Genomic DNA, 7,040 nt, shown 5'->3' with positions numbered 1-7,040 from the left:
AGAACATGAAAAGCTGCTTCCCTTATATGTAATTGTAAAAACGCCCATAAAACTGCAAGACACAAAGTGTGAATCCGCAAATTTGCATGTATCTCTCCATGGATCCAATAAACCTTCATGCCCAATTTGGTGAAGATCCATTTATAGGGGGTTAAGTTATGGTAAAAAATCGCAAAAATGCCCATAAAAACCCATACAAACTGCTCTTGCTCGGATTAGTAGTTACAATTAATGTATCAGAACTCAGTTTTTATAGTGAACTTTTGATTTTAATAACCACTAACTCTGCTGATTTTGGCGTGAAAGAATTAAGATTCCTGTGAGCCAAGCCATGTTATCATGATGTTCAGATGTTCTTGGTTATATATCATACGATAATACTAAAATACCAACATTAGTTTGTAAACAATAGTCAATATACAAAAGCGATTATTCTAAACAGTAACTTAAAGAAGCAGAGAATATATACGTCTTCGCGGAAGAACAAATAGGTCATCAATATGGATTGCATTTTACCAACTGTTTGCAGATGAAGAATGAAGATGAAGAGGTAAATGCAGATTAGAGATCCTTGAATGTAACAAAGAATTATATGTTGTTTTGAATTCAAAACACGTAGTTATGCTAATATAAGAAAAAAAAAGGGTTTAGTATACGGAGGGGGGGTCTATAAGCTGTTGTAGTCCCATAATAGAGAAAATTGAAAGTTTACCAGTCGTCTTATGTACGATATAATGTACTGTTCTGTTAAGAGTGGTTCATCAGTGTTACGTGGATGGGCTTTCAACCAAATGATTGGTTGTAATTAAGCACAAGGCTATACAATTGGCTATCTGTGCTCTGCCCACCACGAGTATAGAAACCCGGTTTCTAGTATTGTAAGTCCGCAGACATGCCGCTGTGCCACTGAGGGGCTCAACTAAATGAACACCTTTGAAACTCTAAACTTTCTGACAACTCTATGAGACGGTAAGAAGAAGAACATCTTTGTATACCTTGGCCACACCTCAACGTCTAATCTTTGATTCTATTACTTCAGTTGATATTGTGGTGTTATCATGATTAAATAAATGAAAACAATAATATAAATATTTTCTTATCTTATACTTCATTTTACTGCTTTTAGCATTCTGAATTATTTAGGTTTACGTGCGGTTGGGTTCTTTATTCTTTCTTTGATTTTATTAATGGGCAACTATCTTCTCATAATTGGCTGCAGACAGTTTGGTTGAGAACATTATGGGTTCAAATACCTAAACCATGCCCTCTGATAATTTCATATTTGTTCATCTGTTGCTGCACAGCATATTCTTACCAGCGTTGAAATATCATTGAAGAAACAGACTATCTTCAACACTTTTTCAATGCTAGTATGAAGTTATACATTTCTCATGACTTTATGGTTTTTTACATTCATTTTTATTTCTGTATGATTTGTCTTTGCTCATATTGAGATTACATGTCAAGATTTCACATATCTATATAAATAAACGTCAATATGTGTGTGTGTATCTGTTCCTTATACGTTTCCACATTTCTTGATCAGTCAGCACCAAACCTGACACAATGATACAGGAAGGTCATGAGGGGGTTAGATCCCCCATCTAATTTCATACTGATAGAATTATTGTAAACAATATGTCTTTCTTTTCAGTATTGGTACATTTATGTATTTTTATTGCACTTTCAATGTTTATTCTATAGAAATATGGAAGCATAATTTCCTATCCTTTGTTACAAACGAGTTTTTATTTATTTTATTAATGACAATCAAGCTTTCAATTCCACGTTGATAGAAGGAAGCTTCCTCCGAGACAAAGAATTCTGCAAGAGCAGTTTTGATGCCATTTATATTTCTGAAAGTATTATCACTGAGAAAGTGCTGCAGACATTTGAATAAATGGTAATCTGAAGGGGTAATGTCAGGGGAGTATGGAGGGTGAGACAGAACTTCCAAATCCAAATCTATGATCTTGCTCTAAATCATTCTTGCAGAATGTAGTCTCGTATTATGATGCTGCAGAATGATCATTTTTCTGTTGATCAGTGCTGGACGTTTCTCAATGAGGGCATGGTGCAAATGGTCTAATTTTTGACAATAAAGGTTTGCAGTTATAGTCCGATTCGATTTCAATAACTCAAAGTGAATTATGCCGACTCTGTCCCACCAAACGGACAGCAAGACTTTCTGCGGGTGTAGACATAGTTTGGCTGTCGAAATTGGGTTCAGGACAGGGCTAAGCGACTGGTTCTTACGCTTGGTGTTGACATTAATAATCCATTTTTCATCTTCTGTAACAATCCGATGAGGAAATGGTTCTTTCCCATGTCTGGATATCAATGAATTGCACATTGTTATGCTTTGGACTTTTTGTCATCTGACAGTTTGTGTGGAATCCTAACTCCTTGTATATTGACCTTCCCGATCTGTCTAAGATGTTCTTGAACTCTAGACCAAGAAGAATTAAGTTTTTCTGACAATTGCTGGATGGGTCTGATTCAACCTCTTACCTCAGGAGGTCATTGTCCAACTCTATTGGTCTTCTGAACGATGGCAATCTGAGAGATCAAAATCACCTGACCTAAATTTTCTAAACCACCGCTGACATTTGCGGACACTCAAAGCATCTTTATAAACTCCACATATGTTTTGGGTTGCCTCCTTTGCCTTGTTACCTATATAAAATACATAGAGCATGCAATGTCGAATGTGATTCTCGTTAGGAATGAGTCAGCCATTTTTTTCTGATTAGAAGAAAAATATTTTTGTTAACAGAAAATTGATTACCAAGAATGGTTATTTTGCTTGCTAAACCAAAATCACCAGAAAATAAAAGAAAGCACATAATTAGAATCGTTTAAGTTTAACGTAACAAAAACGACATTACTTTCTGGTACCCATAATAGTTTGTATATATTTCAAATTATTGGCTAATATAAACTTCTCTACGATAATGATATAGTATTTTTATTCTCTAGTAATTGAAACCGTGTTTGCTCATATGGTTATATTAAAACTATATCTTTGTACATTCTAGTTAAAATTGTGTAGTTTACAAATTTAATCTACTTGGAGACAAAAGGCTTGCTGGAGAGTGAGTGACATGTGAGAAGAGTATACAAGAAATGTAGTATTGCATACCACAAGTTTAAAATCTCTAATAAACTTATTGAGGTGCAGGTGAGCAGTATAACCTGCTGTGTTGTATGATGTTTAATATGAACTTTCTTTGACGTTTTTATCCTGAAAGTTTTAGGTTTATATGTAGTTGTGTTGTTTATTCTTTTTTTGACTTCATTAACTGGCTGCATCCGGTGAATGTGTAGTTTGATTGAGGACATTATCGGTTCAAACACCTGAACCAGAAACTCTAATAATTTCAGATTTGTTCATCTATTGTTGAACATCAGATTCTTACCCGAACTATTTTATAACTGAAGAGATGGACTATTTTATTGCTAGTCCGCAGCTACACATCACTGATGACTATATAAGGCTTTGACTTTTTTTTGGCATGTCTTGTCTTTACGCTTACACAGGGTGACGTTAAGTTCTCATTTTGTAATTGCACATATATCATTACAATTATATACATATATATATATGCGTGAGTATATAGACTAGTTGATGTATCTGTTCAATGCACGGGGAAAGCACAGGGGCATATGTGGAGTGACAAAGAGGGGCACATCCTAAGGCCAATCTCCTGATGCTAGTTCTCGGGTTGTGCCAAAGGTACCTACTGAGTTTGGTTGAAATCAGTTAAAAATATAAGCGTGAAAGATGAACACATAGATAGACAGTAATCCCCGCGGCGTGACATAGGAGGAGACAGTCGAATCCTAAGGCTAATCTCAATATGTCACTCCCTCAGAGTGCCTTAAGGATACATGCTAAGTTTGGTTGAGGTCTATCAAAAATATAAGCATGAAAGGGAGACACACAAACGACACTTGCTTTATATACATATGTATTTTTAATATAGTTATTACTACAGGATTTTCGTCTAAAACCATATAATTTGACAGTACAACAATAAGACACGTAAACTGTTAGACATTAAACAAGAGCCTAAGATTTTGCAGAACAGCGCAATCGAATAATATAATAGTACAACTCGAAACAAACTAAAGCTGAGCTATGCTGGCTGCATTAGAATAATCTGGCTTTAGGCTAGATATACACTAGTGTAACGAATTTGCTGTTATGCATTTATTTTAATATGAAAGTTGTTTAGATTAAGTTTATATTTAAAAACATGCCTAGCTTATTATGTTAGATATGTATTGCAAAACTTCTGCCTATTCTCCAAAGCTGTAGAAGATTCTCGAGAGTAAGCATCAACAATATATGTGTGTACGTAAATGTTTAAATGTAGCTCAGTATTGTTTGTTACATAACACTGAATTTTCAAGAAAACCTTCCCACGGCTATAAATATAACCAACGCGCCACGCCGAGGAAAGTGTCTATTATTAGTTCATTATATATCGCTGTGCTTTAAACTTCGAAAGCTATAACTGTGATTTTTATAACGCTTATCAATCAGAAAACTTAAGATATCTGACCAGGAATATTTTTAAATTTCGAACGTTACAAGTCTTTTAACTTCATTGGATTCTCATCGGACATTAGTAATTATACGAAAACACATGAATTCATCGTGGAAAACCTAGCGTGTGTGGCCAAGGACAAAGTTAGCTAGCTTCCCAGCGAACAGAAACTTCATCAGTTCGTAATTAACTCGCTCATCGGAAACCCTTGATAAGATATCAAGGGAGTTCCAAAGTAGAAAGAAGATTTTATGTAGTTTGTAAGTTTGTGAAACTTTTGTTTATAAATCATTGTTTGTAATAACTATTATTGTAAATTATATTGTTGTGTGTATATTAAAACGTATTTTAAAAAAGAAAACTGTGTATCAATCTTGTTGGAAAATATTTCAAACTGACTATATATCGGCATTTATTTAAATACTAAATTAAAAATACAATTTAACTACTAAATTTAAATTATCGGGTAACTCGGCTTCCGACAATTCTAACACGTAACACTAGGCTAGTTTGACACAAGGAAACTCAGTCCCTAGTCGGACAATAAAACGATAATCTAGTCAGAAAATAAATAAATCAGACTAATGTAATGAGATAATAGACCAATAAAACACTATATTCAAGCCCTAAACAAGTGAAGTAGGAGATGTGACAAATATTAGACTAGTCAAACACAATACTATTCAGATACTAATGTTTTCAGGCACTAGAGTAACCACGCTCTAGGTCACTCAGATACTAGACTAATCAAATACTCTCAGACATTAGACTAGTCAAATATTATACTTCTAAGACACTAGAATAGTTACATATCAGTCTATTCACACACTGAATTAGTCAAAACTAGAATATTCCGACGTTAGGCTAATAAAACATTAGAATATTAAGACATTAGACAAGTCAAAGATGAAACTAGTCGAGCACTAGATTTCTCAGATTTCAGCGTTTCTTCGCAAACTGTTTTGTGATTCTGATGTTAGCTTTAGCATTACATCTCATACGAGTATTTTATACGCCCAAACATAATACTGAAAAACAAACTCTCCTTTTATTATCTCATGCTCCGATTTATATCGCAGTTTAGTTTTTAAAAGTTGTGTACAATATTAATATTAACTTCAACACAAGGAAATTGTCCTCTTGGATTTATCTTTTATCTTTATATCGAAATTATCTTTACTTGTTTCACAAATAGTTCAAGTTGTTTCTTTGATTTTAAATATTTTTGTAGTAATCTCCTTGAAATATGGCGTTTCAGTTTCTTTAAAGTGGGAACCACTAATTTTTACACAGCTGTTTTATATGTATGATACACATATCTAGTAACAATCCAGCTTGATAAGCAGTTTTATAACGTAACTTTAATTAATTTCAGAGCTAAGAACATATTTTATTTGTAAATTTTCTGTTCAGCACAGTTATCAAAATTGAGAATAGAAAACATAGCAAGTTCTGAGAAAACACTTTTTATATTTGCACTTGATACAAAAGTTGTATTATGTACTTCTACACAAAGCAAAATGGACAAAGTTTTTTTTTTTGTTAAGCACAAAGTTACACAATGGGTTACCTGTGTTCTGCCCACCGCGAATATCAAAAACCCTATTTTTAGCGTTATAAATCCTGAAAGCTACTGCTGAGGCACCAGGGGCGTGAAATGTGTAGCTTACAATGAGTCTATATGCTTAATAATAAAAATAAATGTACAAAATTCTGTATAACATTAGGAAAGTTTTAATTTTGGTCCGTAGATCACAATTAATATGTAAATCAAAATATCTCTCCCTAATACTATTTATATATTAGTAATTCGTTAGTTAAGATAATTTTAGTACTATTTTGGTGCTATAAGAAAATTACAGCTATTTTATTTAATCTACAGCCATCTCTCTGATTGCCTTATTATGTATAAGGAAAAAAAGAGGAAAACATTAGGTGGCGTATGTATTTCTTAATTAGGGTGTATGACACACAGCTTATAAGAACTGGTTAAATCAAGTTTATCTCTATTTAACACGGGTATTTTTCAATACCCGGCCCTAAGGGTATATATGACTGTAATTCTATTGTTTAAACGAATCATTTCAGATGTATTCATCCTTATGTAACTTTTCATTGGTGAATTCCCTAGAGCAGAAAAAACATACACACTATTAAAGTTTATGGAAGGTCGAGGTTTTCTATTTGCAATGAAACCTAGGTTACGAGATTGGCTCTCGTATACAAATGTATCGCGAGTACGGGACATCGTAACCACCGAGTTAGCCTTGGGTGTAGCTTAGTTGAGGTCACATAACACTGCTCCCTTCAATATGTGAGATAGAATTCACCAGTTGACGTCACTATAAAACTGCTCCATTCAATTTCGAATTCGATGACGAGGAACCCACTTTGAGACTAATAATGGCTGGAGACGGCTTGAATGGGTAATGATAAAAAACTTTATATAACAGTAAATGTACAACGTTTCGACAAGGTTTTGTTATC

Source organism: Limulus polyphemus, unplaced genomic scaffold (genome assembly GCF_000517525.1).
Source record: "Limulus polyphemus unplaced genomic scaffold, Limulus_polyphemus-2.1.2 Scaffold136, whole genome shotgun sequence".
Taxonomy (NCBI): Eukaryota; Metazoa; Arthropoda; class Merostomata; order Xiphosura; family Limulidae; genus Limulus; species Limulus polyphemus.
Note: the sequence above shows the minus strand (reverse complement) of the source record.